Source organism: Heterocephalus glaber, unplaced genomic scaffold (genome assembly GCF_053883595.1).
Source record: "Heterocephalus glaber isolate CG9 unplaced genomic scaffold, H.glaber_assembly_v1.0 deba00000621, whole genome shotgun sequence".
NCBI lineage: Eukaryota > Metazoa > Chordata > Mammalia > Rodentia > Bathyergidae > Heterocephalus > Heterocephalus glaber.
The window spans coordinates 30,758,578-30,775,457 of record NW_028258153.1 but is presented as its reverse complement, the minus strand read 5'-3'; the positions used below and the strand labels follow the sequence as shown (position 1 = coordinate 30,775,457).

The following is a 16,880-nucleotide window of genomic DNA, read 5'->3' as shown; positions in this document are numbered from 1 at the left end:
GCCAATTTTAGATGATAGAATTGAGCAATGAATTAGGTTGATGTAAAATTAGTCGGTATGCTGAATACTGATATGCTTTTCTCGTGTTTTATTTTGGTTTAATATTTTCATGCTCTTATGGTTTACTTTATCTTGGCCTGTGCACTGATGCCCTGGCCCAGGGTAGGGGGTAGCGGGCATACACTACCATTAGGTAATAAAGATGAAAGAAAGTCAGACCCAACCCTGCCAGCCCAATGAAACTCAAGGCTTAAGGGTTGGGGATGATTGTGCTTATAGTGGAGAGTCCCAGGCATCAGGAAACCACAGCTAATCCCTTCTCACCATACTGTAAAGCACTTAGCTATGGATGAGACATGGGGGACCCACCTCATGCACATGAGCTACTCTACTGCTGCTCTACACCTCTTGTGTTACAGCGCCTATTAAGCCTACAATCACTCAACAAGTACTCACCTGTAACTTTGGGAATAATAGTCACCACTTGGTACCAGTGTACCAAATAATATGTTTGTTGTTGGAGTCTTTATAGTCAAAGATGATCAATTTCTGGAAATTTTGTGTCCTGCAGAGTAAACTCCTTAAGCTTTCTTAATGCTAATGAGTCAAGGGCACAGTTTCATAGGGGTTTAGAAACTTGGATTTTATCTTTGCTTTTCATTAATAAGCAAAATACTTGGAAGAAATTAGTTCAGTTCTATGCCATAATACGGTAAGTATACTCTGCAATAATCTATGTTATCTTTCAAAATAACCCAAAAAGAAGAGTACATGCATACCCAATGTGTAGAAATGATTGAAGTTCTCGAGTAGATGGGAATGTTTTTGTTTGTTTTTTTTATTAAATTCTTTTATTGGTACATTGTAGGTATACAACACAATTACATTTCTCATTGGGAATTGTACCTTTGCATAATGCATCTTGGTTCTTATTTTTTCCCCATTCCTAGCCCTCCCTTCATGCCCTCCACCCTTCCCTATTTAGAAAGACTTTATTTCCATTTTTTCCATTTCTCAGCATTTTTCCTTTCCCTTCTTTCCTTTCCCCTGCCCCTCCCACTACCCCTACCCCTTTGGACCTTTTCTTCCTATTTTACATTATCGATTATTCATTCTAATCATCGGTACATTTTAAGTATACAATATAATGACATTCATCATTGGAAATTTGCACCTTTACATAGTCTCTCTTGGTTCTTATTTTTCACCCTTGCCCAGCCCTCCCTTCAACCCCTCCAGTCCCCCCTATTTACAAAGCTTTTGTTCCTATTTTTCCATTTTCTCATATTAATCCCATTCCCTTCTATCCTTTCCCCTAGCCCTCCCCCTTCCTTCCCCTTTGCCTCTTTTCTTCCTATTTCACATTACCTATTATACATTTAGTCCTTATTTACACTTTCAGTTTCTCACACCAGAGAAACTATTCGGTATTTACACATGTGTGTCCTATTTATTTCACTTAACTGTATTGCCTCAATGTGCATCCACTTAGCTATAAATGTCTCTAATTTCTCAGTTTTTATGGCTGAGTAGTACTCCATTTTATAAAAAAAAGACATTTACTTTATCCAGTCTCCAGTTGATGGGCATTTGGGCTGTTTCCAAGTTTTAGCTATTACAAACTGTGCTGCTATGAACATGGGTGCACAATATATCACTGTGGTATGATTCTTTTAATTCTTTGGGGAAGATCCCTAGCAGTGGAATAGGATTGGAATGTTCATTACCCTGATATGAACATTACACACTGGCTACATGTATTGGATTATCATACTGTGACTGGTAAATATGTACAAATATTTATTAATAAAATTATACATAAAGATGAAAAATTCATCAGAGATGAAAGTAGCATAGGATGAAGTGCCAGTGAATTTTATCTAAAACATGGATGCACATAAATTAATATTCAAATCATAAAAATAAGCTTAGTCTAATAAGGTGTAGTTTATTTTAATAGTACTCTTTAGTTATACGATTTACTTTTCTGTATGAATACATTTAAAAGGAAGAAAATTACCATATAGGTTAAATGAAGAATTTTCTTTTTCACTGGTAGCACTTATGACAATTTACACTGAAGCGGGAAACTCATGATTGCCACAATGAGAACCTGATACAGGCTTCCCACTTACTAGGGCAGAGCACTACAGGGCTTTAGTGACCAGTATGGCTCATATCTGGGACTCGGTGGCATTTCCCAGTGAACTAGGTTCCTAGGTATGCTGTGCCAAGTTACCACAAATGGGGTATTGAAATGCATTGTTTCCCAATTCTGGAGACATAAGGTGTTAGCAGGTCCATCCTCTCTCAAGAAAGAGACTCTGTCCTTTGCCTCTCCTATGTGTATGGTGTTTGTCAGCTTTCCTGGTTTGTGGTCATATCACTCCTATCTTTACCTCCACAGTCACATCGCCTGCTCATTTATGGGTCTTCACGTGTACCACTTACAAGAGCACCTGACACTGATAATCAGTGTGATCTCATCTTATGATCTGAATCTTAATTATATCAGCAAAGAGCCTTTTTCCAAATAAGATCATGTTCATAGCTTTCAAGGGTTAGGAAACAGACTGATACTTTTGGAGGCTACTACTCAACCCTACCCTCTACTCTGCCCACCACCCTCCCCATGAGCATCTATCCCATATGCAAAATACATTTGACTCATCCCAATATACTCACAAGTCACAATCCATTGTAGCATCAACTCTAAATCTAAGATCTCATTTAAATATCATTAGCTCAAAGGTCCCAAATCTCATATCTAAACATGTAAATTATACATGAGTGAGACTGTGGGTAAGATCCAACTTGGGGTAAATTTCACCATTCATGGACATATTAAGCTAGAAAACAAGATACAGTATTGACTTCCAAAACAATGGTGGATGAGTCACAAAATAATAGTTATAAATACACCTATTCTAAAAAGATAAAATGGAAACTTGAAAGGAGTCACTGGTGCCAAGGAATATCAAATTCAGTAGTAAATGTTCCTTAGGTTTTAAGGCCTTAGGATAATCCTTTGTTGTTTGGTGCTCTGTACACATAGCTCTAACCCCTGAGCCCAGGGCTCTGCCCTCAGAGTGTCACATGTTTGAAGGGTATCATGTGTTTGCAGTTAAACAGCTGCACGGGGTCCTTTCCTGCCAGCAGGATCCTAAACCAACAGCCTTCCTACACCTTCTCCTAGCTCAGGTCCCTTTAGTCCAAGTCGGTAGTGTTTCTGTTAATGAAACTTTCTTAAAAGCCTTGCAGCTCCTCTACTGCACATCACAGGAATCCACACCATTGGACAAGACAGTCCTGCAAAGGTATTTCCTGGATAACCTCATTCTATTCTTGTCTCTGGGAAAATGGCCGAGTGGACCCATGAGTCATAACACTCTTCAGCAAAACTTGTGCAGCTTCACCTTTGGCCTTCTCTCCAGAGACACTTGCCTAGCAGTGAATCTCCTACCATTAGCATCTTTTGCGCTGGATCGACTGCAAATTTCTTAAAGCATCTTTTAAAAAAATGTATTTCTACTAATAGCTCCTTTTATTTCCCTCTTTCCTTTTGCATTTTGTAGAAGGAGCAAAGACAAAACCAAACCACACCTTCAATACTTCAGTTGGAAGCTCTTGAGCTAAATATGTAAGCTTATTGCTTACAAGTTCTGCTTTCCACAAACACAGGACGAAACTCAGCCAAGCCCTCTGCACAATCAAACAGGATTTGCTTTCTTACATTTTCCAATGATGACATGTTTTCCATTTGCTTCTAAACCATCACCAAGAGTAACTTTAGTGCTCATATTTCTACCAACTTTGTTTATGACTACACATGCACGCTCTGTGATTAAAACTTTATCTACTGTCCTCCTCAATTTCTCCTATATTCTCAATTACAGAGCCTTTTACAGCCATAATTCTACTAACAGTCTTTTCAAGGCAATCTAAACTCTTTTCTTCAAAGTACCTCAAAATTAACTGAGTCTCTGCCCACTGCCTAATATCAGTCACTTGTATAAAAGCATCCTACGTTTCAGTCCAAAAGTCTGCATTAGTTTCCTGTGGTTTCTGTAACAAATTATAAAAAACTAGGTGGACTAAAAACACAGATCTATACTGTTACTATTCTGGACGCCAGAGAATAAGACAGGTATTGGCGATCTTCCCTCCAGTAGCTCTGGGCAGGCTCACCTCCCTGCCTCTTCCAACTTCTGTTTCCCCAGCTTCCTTGGCTTGGGGTTACGTCATCCCAATCCTACATCTGTATTCACAGTGCCTTCATTTCTGTGTACGTCTGTCTTCTTCACATCTGGTTCTTGTAAGAACACCTGTCATTGGGTATGAGGCCCACCAGATAATCCAAGCTGATGTCCTCATCTCCAGATTGTTAATTTAATGACATCTGCAGAAACCCTTCTAGAAATAACCTAGTGCAGGTTCAAGGGGGTTGAATGTGGACCTACTGGAGGGAGAAGATTGAGCCCACTAAACAAAGATTCTAAATTGATCTTTAATCAAGATACCCTTTCATGTTACCTGGGATCATGCAGAAAATTAGCTGAGGCACTTGGGAATTCGCCTTGAGTAGCAACTTAGTTGTGAGTTGAGTTCTTTCTCTAGAACTACCAGGACTGTTTCCTATGAAAGACTTGCCCAAGTTCACTGAAGACACTGGACAGTCCAAGTGGCCTGCAAATATGATAACCCTTCATTGATTTGTTTTCAAAAGCAGGCTCTCTCCCACAGTTGGGGTTATACAACATCCTAGCGTTAGTGTTTACATTTAAAAAAGCAGGATCAAAGAACTTCCTAGCTTATTCGAACACTCCTTTGTTGTGACTTCTATTTAGGAAATTTAAAATAGACAGTGCTCATCTTCAGTGAAGAAAATAAATAAAACAAATAAAAGCAATGAAACAAACAAAAAATGAGGTAGTTCCTGAATATTTAAACCAGATGAGAAAAGAACTGAAAAGTCTTCAATTCATTTTGTCAAGTTAGCAATAATGGTAACACTAGAACACCATGATGGAAGTGCTCTACTGAAAAAGAAACCTGGACGCTGTAATTTACTTTGGAATGCAGGTGCCAGTACGTTGAATTAAATACAAGAACATGAGTTACATCGATGAATTGAAGTAATTATTTCTCATAAAAACAGACTTTCAAGATTACTAAGGTTAGCAAACTTAAAAATCAGTAATGTTATTAAGTAATGGATGGAATCAACATTTTTACAAAATTATTGAAGATATAAAGATTAACGATACAATCTGCAACTTGTACTTGTCAGTTTATGAAAGTAAAATCACAATCACATTTCTAGGATTCCACTTGCACCACTCTTCAGTACAGCTCCTCTTTTCTTCCCCCAGAATTAATCATTATCCTGCTTTTTTTGTGTTTTTAGTTTCAGTTTTCTTTAGAATTCTTGTACTAAATCAGTACATACCTCTTTTAAAAAGTCATTCAGTTTTGAATATATATTAAATTGTATGTGAATATACTCCCATAGGTATTTGTGTCTTACTTTGATCTAAATAACTTATTTTAAAAGTTCATCTCTGTTACTTATAATTCTATTTCACTCATTTTCAGTCTTGCTTAGAATTTAGCCAGGTGAATGTACTCCCATCTATAGATCCATTCTACTCTTGATGGAGTTTGGGGTGTATTTGGTTCTTTGACATTACAAGCTGTTTGGCGTACCCTGGGTATATTCTGACACACACATTTATCAAGCGTAGATCGAGGAATGGAATTTGCTTTCCGAAATGCAGTGGTTGTACCAATTTTTAGACTCAACAGCAGAATCCCACAACTCCACAACCTCTATGATATTTAACCTCACCAGACTTGAAAGCGGTTTCCAATTGGTGGATGTGAAATGGAATTTTATTTTTATTTGTATGTCCCAGATTTTTCTTAGTTGGCATAATATATTTATGGGGTACTAGGTGCTGTTTCCACACATATATACATTGTAGAGTGTTTCAATCAGACAGCTATCTACTCAAACATTTATCATTTTTGTGTGGTGAAAATGTTCAAAATTCTTTCTTAGTAAATTATCATTATCCCTAGTCACCCCAATGTGCAGTAGAACTTCTTGTTCCTATTGGTTAACTTAGTACCCATTGATCAACCTCTACCGATCCTGCTCTCCTGTCCTCTCTAGCCTCTGGTAACCATCATTCTCCTCTCTACTTCTGTGAAGTCAACTTCCTTAGATTTTAAGATGAGTGAGATTATATGCTCTTTATATTTTTGCGCTGGATTATTTCACTTTACATAATGTTCTCCAGTTCTACTTCTATTGTTGCAAGTGACAAGATTTCATTTTTTTAATGGTTGAGTGGTATTTCACTGCGTGTTGCCACAGTTTTCTTTCGGCACATCCTGATTTTTAATGAGATTCAATAATATGCTGACCTTTGTTAATTCTTCTATGCTATTCTAATGACGAAAAGCTAATGTGCAAGGGTGACTGAAATGAAGTGAATGTTACAAATTTTTAAAAATTGTTACAGTAAAAGAAACATTGCCATTAGTACCTCTCAAAATACTTCCTCTCATTTTGAACACACTTATTATGTTGTTCTTGCCACTTTCTGAAGGAGTTCTGGACGTATTATTTTGTGAGTGTCTTTAAAAGAGAGAGGTGATCAAAATTACAGTGAATGCTGCTGTTGAATGCCATCACCATAAATACAGACTCATAAGAGCATTATGATGTATCCTCATCCATCTTATTCATCAGATTTGGTACTGTGTGCCTTCCGGCTCTTCACCCAAATCAAAATGACACTGTGAATGGATTCCAGACCACGAGGCAGCCACAACAGCACAACTAAAGACATTGATGAAAGAAGACCTCCAGAACTGCTTCAGAAAGTGGCACGCTGTGACAGGTTAAGTGTGTCTGAAGTGAGGAAGAGTATTTTGCTGGTAACTATTGGTAATGTATCTTTTACGGTAATACAATTTTTAAAATTTAAATATTCACTATATATTGGGATCATACCATGTAAAATGATTTCTAGTCTTTTTCTTCATTTTTATAGTGCAGTATAATCATTTTTAGTGAATAACCTCTATTGATTAACCTCATTGTTGATAATAAACTTAGGGTTATGTCAAAGGGATAATCATCTAGTTTTAAACGCTTTTGTATTTTAATAGGTAACACATTTATATAATTTGAAGATCAAAAATAAAACAATACAGGACCCGCGCAACTCACCCACGAAGCCAGAGAAGGCACGCACTTTGCCCGCGACCACTAAGCGGAGGGCGCCTCAGGCTAGAAGTGAGCCCTGAGCTCCCAAGAGCTCTAAACCGGGAAACTGCGAAGGCGATCCAAGCGTTTTCCAGGACAACTGGGTTCTACCGGGAACACCCTTACCCGCACTTGCCGCCCGCGCGCGCGTAGCACAGCTGCGGGCAGGGCAGGGGTTCTCACCAGAACACCCACGCCGAGCTGGGCCTGGGGCCGAGCACTGCGCCTGGGAGGGTGACTGCAACCCCTTCCAGGCTACATCTCACAGGGAGGAAGTGCGTCACTCTCCAAGCAGAAGTGAGCTCCACCTGTGCGTGTGCTTTGCGAGCTATGGCGGCCGCCAAGGAACCTTTGGAGTTCCACGCCAAGTGGCCCTGGCCCTTAAAAGAGGTGCTAGAAGATTCAGAGGAGGAAGACGACGATGATATGATGATAGCGGTGAAGCCGAGAATGGCTTCTCCCCGGAGGAAGTGTTAGGGCTCCGAGGCACCAAGCAAGATTACCTTATGCTGGCTGCTTTGGATGACAATGAGGAAGTGGTGGACGGAGGCAAAAAAGGAACAATTGATGACCTTCAAGAGGGTGAACTGAAAGCATTTATTCAAAACCTTAGCTTAGCCAAATATGCAAAATCTTTCATTGAGGAAGAGGAACCAGCCAAAAAAGAAAATGACAGCAAAAAAGAAGCAAAAGTATCTACAATAGAAAATAAACAGCAAAACGCAGCAGAAAGGGAGAGGATATCGCTCAATAAGGTGAAAAATAAGGCTATGCCAGAAAAACATTCTGGGAAGAATAGCAGTGCCATACCAAAAGTAAAGAAAGATAACAGGATGTCTTTGAATTTTTTGAGAGAGGGAGAGAGAGACTTTGTTGCTCAAGGCTGGAAGCAAATGGTATGATCTAGAGTATAGCAATGAGTATTGTTTGGAACCCCAGCCTCGGGATACTGTGTCTAAGTACAAAACCCTGGCTCAGAAGCTGTATGAATGTGAAATCAAATTATTCAAAAATAAAACAAATAAACAAAAGGGAGCCTCTTCTACGTGGATGAAGGCAACTGTGTCATCGGGGACGCCAGGTGACAGGATGGCAGCCATGATACTTCTTATCCAAGATGATGCTGTTCACACACTCCAATTTGTAGAAACACTCCTGAACCTTGTTAAAAAAGAAGGGCAGCAAGCAGCAGTGCTTCATGGCTTTGGATACTTTCCTTCTTGTTTGTTTGGTTTTTTGTTGTTGTTTTTCTTCTTTCATCTTTAATGTGAAGAATCACATACTCTTATACACTTCTGAAACTTTTATGTAGCCATTCCGGTACATTTCCCAGGTCTAATTCTTAAAAATAGGATGTCAAGATTTTCTATCACTACAGATTTTCCATTATTACCAAATTCCAATCTTCTAAGAATGTGCCTGTTTTCAAAGACCTGTGTAATTTTGAATGGTTTTTGCTTTAAAACTAGATGCCAACAAATAGAGGCCAAAAGTAGAGCAACTCCTTGTCAAAGTGCTGGCTCCCAACAGCGCCCGCGCAGGTCGCTTAATTGGCATCTGGAATTCAGTCTTCCGCTGAAACAAGGTCACAAATGCTGCCCCTTTTCCCAGGCCTCCTCACAAAGGCTCCTTTTTGTTGGTGACTGGAATGGACAAGAAATAGTTGGGTTGATAATCTTTATGCTTTTTTTTCCTCTTCTTTTCTTGCTCGCTCTTGATTGATTCCTTTTCTTTACTCTTCGAGTTTATCTGAGGCACATCAGGATCTCCGCAGGCATCGTCGATGTCTATAGTGGCCAACGGCCTGCTGACCCGAGAGTCCGCCGCCACGGCCTGACCTCTTCTCTGCCTGCCCCGGCACACATGCCGGAACTTCGTGCGGTCCCGCCCCGCCCAGCCGCCCAGCCGCCCAGCCGCCCAGCCGCCCAGCCGCCCAGCCGCCCAGCCGCCCAGCCGCCCAGCCGCCCAGCCGCCCAGCCGCCCAGCCGCCCAGCTCCAGCTCCAGCTCCAGCTCCAGGTCCAAGGGCGCTCGCTGCACGGTGCAGCGCTGCTGCCCGGGCTCCGGGGACTTGGCGGGGGCGGGGCCTGACGCCGGGGGCGCGGTCGGGGGCGGAGGGCGCCCCCCCCCGCCCCCCCGCCCCCCGGAGCTGCAGCCCAGCAAGCAACCATAGCCCGCACAGGCCAAGCACGGCAGGCCGCGCACCCTAGGGCCGAGCGCGTCCCCTTCTTTGGATACTTTCAAAGAGTTGCTCATTACAGACCTTTTACCAGATAATCGGAAACTGCAAGTTTTCAGCCAACATCCTTTCAACAAACTGGGAGCAGTTGTCCAGTGGCAACAAGGACTCCAGAGATAGAAGGCTAATATGGTATTTTGAACACCAGCTGAAACACTTAGTAGCTGAATTTGTGCAGATTTTAGAAACTTTAAGTCAGGATTCTTTGGCAGCCAGTGAAACTCGGGCCCTCGCAGCAGCTCGTGAGCTACTCTGTAACAAGCCTGAAGATGAAAAGGCTCTTCTTGTGCAGGTGGTAAATAAACTGGGAGATCCAGAGAACAGAATAGCCACAAAGCCTCCCATCTGTTAGAGACATTACTTTGTAAACATCCAACTATGAAAGGAGTTGAGTGTGGCAAAATAGAAAGGCTAGTCTTTTGTTCAAATATCAGCCCCAAGTTCAGTATTATACAATTTGCTTTTTAAATCAAATAGCCCTTTCCCATGAAGAAAGTGAATTGGCTAACAAATTAATAACTATCTATTTTGAGTTTTTTCAGACTTGTATCAAGAAAAAAGATATTGAGTCCAAAATGCAGGTGTGAACAGGGGATATCCTTACTCCCAGAGTGGGGATGACAAAGTGAGGGAGCAGGTGGACATGTTGTTCAAAGTGTTGCATATTGTAAATTTTAATACTAGTGTTCAGGCTTTGATGTTGCTTTTCCAAGTAATGAATTCTCAGCAGATGCTATCGGATCGATACTATTCAGCATTACATAGAAAGATGTTGGATCCAGGGTTGTTGTGTTCCAAGCAAGCTATGTTTCTTAACCTTGTCTACAAATCTCTGAAAGCAGACATCGTCTTGCACTGGGCGAAAGCTTTTGTGAAGAGGTTGCTTCAAGTTACTTGTACACAGATGCCACCGTTCATACGTGGAGCTCTGTATCTTGTGTCTGAGATCCTTAAAGCAAAACCAGATTTAAGAAGTCAACTAGACGATCATGTGGAGACTGACGATGAAGAAAAATTTGTTGACATAGGAGATGATGAGGACACAGAACAATTCACTGATGCAGACGAAGAAACAGAAATAGATACAGTGCAAAAAGTTGACCCAGAGGAAACTGGGTCTGACACAAAAACCGAAAACCCAAAGACTGCTTCCTGGGTACACATGGATAATTGAGAGGTGTCAAACAGCTGAATACTTATGATCCACTCAGTAGAAACCCTTTGTTCTGTGGAGCTGAAAATATAAGTCTTTGGGAACTCAAAAAGCTATCTGAGCATTTTCATCCCTCTGTAGCCCTTTTTGCAAAGACTATCCTTCAGGGAAATTATATTCAGCATTTAGGGGACCCACTGCAGGATTTCACACTGAAATCCAAAGCCACATAAAGGCAAAGAAAATACTGACAGTGGTATGATGCAGCTGAAATGGAAACTTTTTATAAAGGATATCCGTAGTCTTGCTGTGAATAGTAAGGAGTTCCTTGCAAAAGAAGAAAGCCAGATACCAGTGGATGAAGTGTTTTTCCATAGGTATTATAAAAAGTTGCTGTTATAAAAGAGAAACAAAAATGGAATGCAGATGAGGAAAGTATAGGAGATGTGGATGATGAGGAATTTGAAAAGATGATCGACACATTTGAAGGTGATAACTATTATACTGGTGGAAAGGATGACCTTGATTTTGTAAGCAATGTGAAAAAGAAAACAAAAAGAGCTAAGGATAACTGTGAAGAAGAAGATTCAGAGGGTAGCAATGATGAATTTGCTAACTTGGATGATGAAGAAGTTTCTTTAGAAAGTATGGATGAAGAATTTGCTGAACTTGATGAAGATGGAGGAACACTCATGGATGTATCAGATGATGAAAGTGAAGGCATTCCAGAACTTGATGAAGTCAACTCCAAAGACAGTGCTAAGAGAAATAAAAGAAGAGGCACTGGCGATTTTGACTTTGCTGGTTCATTTGAAGGACCAAGAAAGAAAAAGAAACGAAACCTCAACAACTCCAGCCTATTTGTATCTGCTGAATAGTTTGGCCACTTGTTGGATGAAAATATGGGATCCAAATTTGATAACACTGGCATGAATGCCATGGCTAACAAAGATAATGCAAGTCTCAAAACAGCTTAGATGGGAGGCTGAACGTGACGACTGGATACACAACAGAGATGTGAAAAGTATCATCAAGAAAAAGAAAAATTTTAAAAAGAAGAGAGTATCTGCCGGGGATTTAGCTCAGTGGTTCTGGCACTTGCCTCACAAGGGCAAGGTCCAGAGTTCGATCCCTGGTACCAAAAAATAAATAAATAAAAAGAAGAGAGTAAACCCTCAAAAAAGCTAAAAAGCAAAGGAAATGAGTCATAGTAACATTTTACTTACTCCTAATTTTTGCAATCCAACCCTTTTTCTTGATCTTGCTCTCTGGTTCCATAAATTCCAGACTGTTCAATGGATTTGTAATAAACTATAAATAAAAGTAGCTGTCATTTATTAAATAAATAAATAAATAAATACAGTTAAAATTCTAGCTTGACAAGATTCCTCCAAAACAAGTACAAATACAAACATCAGTAATCACCATGTTTCTTGTGTCATTTCAAATATTTTAATGCATATAAGAAGATATGTAGTTACATATTTTCTTTTCTTCCCCCAATTTAAAATATATTATGTTTCTCCATCTTACTCTTTTTTTACTTAGCCACGTGTCTAGAAGTCTTATGGATTTTAGTACAGGAGAGTTTAACAAACTTCTCAACCATGTGTGGAAGTTATCCCCTAATTTGTATACCCTAAATTAGCTGACAAGTGTCCTTTGGACAGATGACCAGGTCTTTTGCAGTTTCTGCTACTGTAAAAAGATTTAGTACATAATCCTGTACAAATAATCCAGGGCCAAAATCCTAGACATGAAAATCCATTGAGGTTGTTATAAACATTGCAACATTCACTTTATAAAGGCATGTGGCTGGATCAACATATTTTTCCACCAATAGTAAAAGAAGGGACAGTGATTACTAATGTTGCTTTTTACATTTGTCTTGAACAGATCTTATTTGGATGAATAGTAGCCAGAGATAGAATTTTGAGAGTGGAGTTTTGTTATTTTTGAATCAAGTGATGTCTTGCCTGTTCAGTTTGGTTTTTTTATTTTGGTACTGGGGATCAAACTTGGGACCTTGCACTTGCAAGGCAGGTGGTGGAACCACTGAGCTAAATCCCCGGCCCTGGCCTCTTTAATATATAAAATTTTAAAACAAAACAAAAATACTAGGTGATGTCTCAGTCTTCTCAATTTAGATGTTTTTGCCAGTCTGGGTGTTATTTTAATATGTATTATTTTCTTATGATATTATATTTTTAATCATTTAAGGTCTTAATATGCTGCAATAGAAATTTGAAACGTTTCTCCCTTTTATGGATTTGTGATTTTTGAGTCTTTCTAAAAAAGCTTTCTCACCCCCAATATAACAAAGATAACATCATCTGACTGTTTATGATTTTGGCTTTTACAATTCCATACAATTGCTTTATAACTTTGCCTTGCTTCTTAACTAACATTGAATTTCTTCCTCATGAAACAAGTTTATTTTCTCTGGATATGTTTCTTTGCATGCTGCCATCAAATGGTATAATAAATTAATCAATCATCAGTAAGTGGTTTTGCTTGGTTAACAAATGAGATACATGGAAACTTATTTTGCAGGGGTGTGTGTAAATTTTATGAGGCAATTCTCCTGCAATAAAGTATTGCATTTTACATTTCTTCATTTTTCTGGCTGTGGCTAAGAATTTGGTGGTAAGAGCTCAGCCTGGTAATTTTAGCATATGTTATATTAGCGTGTGTTGTATCAGTGTGTGTTACAGGGGTGTATTTTATATCTTGTTGTGCAGTTATAGTGTCACTGTATCAGAAAGAGATGCTTTGCCATCTAATAACAGAATACAATCCACAATGCCTCTAATGTGTGACTTTCAGAGGTTGCTGCTATGCTCTCTTCATCGACATGGTGAAGATGAACAAGGGACATTCTGTCCCCTCCTGCAGTGCCACTGACTCTGTGACAAGCTGTGCCGCTATGAAGACATCATTTCAACTGCAGAGCTGCAGGGCACTGCTGTGCCAAGCCAGGAGAGTGCATGCACCTCGGGTCTCAGCCACACTTGCTCAACTTTGCATTTGCCATGAACTCGCCGTCATGGGTGGGATGCATGTGAATAACCATGACTGTGTATACCAGTAAAGTTTTATTTACAGGCACCAAAATTTGCATTCCACATACTTTTCATGTCATGAAATGTTAATTCTCAATTGAATTTTAAGAAGCCATTTGAAAACCTATAACTAAGCTGTCATGTAGTTTTAACTAGTCTAGAATGTCAGAGGTTTTGCCTAGAGTAAATATTAATACCCCTAATAACAGCATGATTGATTTTTCTTTGTTTTTACTATGAAATGTCAGACATTCATCCAAAGGAAATCTTATGCATTTGCTATTCTCCAGGGATGAGTGGATGAACAGCAATGAATTCTTGGTGTAATTATTTTGAGTAAATAATTGATAAAAGAGCATATGTCTTGGCTGACATTTGGGGAAGTACCGTCCACAGTCTATTTTCAGAACTGCTAAAATGTTGACAAAGGTAAGTAATTTCAAGTAAGGCAGGCTTAAAGCTGAAATTCAGATGCTAGCCATGCGGGGCATTGCTTAGGAATATCACTGGTATTTTGAAAGAGATACATTTGAGGAGGGATCTTCAGATCCAGATATTCCCCTAACATGTTTACACGATTCCCTTTTCAGGCCAAATTTTACCAGTCCTTTCTCTTGTCTAGTTGCATGGCTCTAAGTCAAGAGGACCGCAGTGGGCACCAGTGACTGCCGGTGTGGAGGCTTCGAACAGCTGCTTCTGCCCCTGTGGAGGTGCTCTAAGGAGTCGGCACTATGTTTCTGAAGGACTTCCTGGCCCAGTGCCTGGGCCCTGGGCTTTGATGTGCCTGGGCAATGGGCCCTGTCTCACAAAGGACTTACACTGCTGCTGTCTGTCTGAAGCCGAGGTAAAAGGCTTCGTGGCAGGCCTGGGTGATCTCTCCCTTGTGTATTTGTTCTCAGCGTCTCTTTTGGGTGTGCTGTTTACTATCTTCCAGTTGTTTTGCACAGATTTTTCTCCTTTCTTAATCTTTTCAATCATCTGTGACTTATGAGTAATTAAATACGTGAATGGTTTGGTCTGTTTTTCCTTAAATATGTCCAAGTGTGGTTTTGCTGTCTGTGCAGTGTTTGATGTTTGAGCATTCCCTTGAACCCCTTGCTAACAAGAATTCTCATTTTGATGCCAATAAACCAGATCATGAAGCAAACATTTTTTGAGTTTGTCCTGATTTCAGGCATGCCTTCTTCTTGGCTTGATGCTTTGCCTACAGCAAGTACCTGACCGTGCAGCAGCCAGGCTTCGTGAGCCCAGCCGTGTGCTGTGAAGCTGAGCTCAGCTTCTGGACTCTGTGCCCCTCCCACTACATCACTGATCTGAATGGCAGCCGGGCACAATGGGGCCTCCTCATCGAGGCTGCCAGGTGCCTACCCCTGTTACCTTTGGACAAGGTGGGAGGATGCTCACTAGAAAGCAAAGCTTTCCACAGTCTGTCCTGTGGAGAGAGGCAGTTCCTTTTCCACTGAATTAACAGCACAGGTTTCCTTATCATGGTGTGCTATCGTGACAGGACCATCTCTTCTTTTGGAACAGGAAAGAGCCCAAGGCTGGTCATGAGATTTAGACCCACATTCCCTGAAATCACAGGATTCCACATTGCTGTGGGTGGTTGAGTCCATTCCAGGAGATTGTTAGATAGCAATGAACTGACTTTTTTGACCAACACACACAGACATACACACACACCCGTGTTATAAAAGGGGTGGCTGTTAACATCATATGGAAATCTATCAATATTCATGCAACCTTCATTTTAAGTCCATTGAGAAATTTTACACCTGAGTTTACACTTGAGTGCACTGGAGTTATTCTCACCTCACTGTGTGTGTGTGTGTGTGTGTGAGAGAGAGAGAGAGCGAGACAGAGAGAGAGAGAGAGTCTGTGTGGTTCAGAGGGAATGGTACTAGATGGATTCCTTCATATACATTAATTTTGTACTCTGGACTTCAAAACTCCCACCGCTAGTTCCTAAAGTTATAACCCAAATATAAGACCAAAATTCCCAGCATTTACCATTGTTCAACCCCCTTTGTTAATAGGTGAGGATATGAAGGGTTTACCAAGACACGTGGTTTGCAGCAAAGCTAACATGAAAGCCAGATTCCCTGTGTTCCTGGATTCTTCTCACCTTACAGCCTGATGTCTCCATGTTACACACACTCACACAACACACACATACACACACAATCATGTATACATTTGATCTCTTTGGTAGGAAGGGCAACAAGAATCATGAGAAATCCTCGAATCACTGCTGGATCTCTTTCCAGGTTCAAAAGCCATCATTTTCCTGCTCCCAACCCTGACTGCCTCACAACCTCATTGCCTTCTGTGACGTCATTTCTACATGAAATTTTTGTCACTAAAACTGATATTCAACCTTAGAAAACAATTCACTCAGCCACGGTGAAGTAAGAGAGAAGAAATACTCTTGCATTTAAAAAAAATTATTATTCATTAAGTTTATTGGTACATTTTAGGTATACATTATGGTCACATGCATCATTGGGAATTTGTACCTATACATGATATATCTTGGTTCTTATTTTTCCCATTCCCCTGCCCTCCCTTCAACCCCTCCACCCCTCCCTATTTATGAAAGTTTTGTTCCTGGTTTTTCCTCTCTTTTCTCATTTTTTCTCTCCCTTCTTTCCTTTCCCCCACTCCCTCTACCTAGTTCCCCTTCCCCTTTCAATATTTTCAGTTTTATTTTCAATGTTACTCTGTGAGGATATCTCTTAATGCACTTTATTCTGCTTTACAATGTGAGAAAGATTGCTTCCTCACAAATGTTGAGCCTGAAACAGAGGAAAATGAAAATAAAAACACCAACCAAGCCCAAATTAGAGACAACAGAAGTGTCAGGAGTCCAGAACCAGCCTGTTCTAACCCATAATTGTGTCAAATTAATAGATGTCTAATTTGATTCTTTTCCAGCTAGGAAAAGTTTTATACATTGGCCTATTGGAACTCACAATGGTACAGGAGATTGTGAAGTTAGCTCTGGGCACGTGTATTGCTTCTGGGCTGTCATGGCTTCTAAACCCTCTCAGCAAGCTTGTTGACTCATGCATACATGCACATATGTATCTATTCCTATATATCCATTTGCATACACATTAAAATAAACACCAGGTCTTTCTGAAACCTCCAAC

At 40.2% G+C, this 16,880-nt stretch overlaps 1 pseudogene; it reads left to right on the top strand.

Annotated features, from left to right (window-relative positions):
* The first annotated feature begins 7,606 nt into the window (after positions 1-7,606).
* On the top strand, positions 7,607-12,028 carry LOC101711454 (CCAAT/enhancer-binding protein zeta-like; annotated as a pseudogene).
* The last annotated feature ends 4,852 nt before the right edge of the window (positions 12,029-16,880 follow it).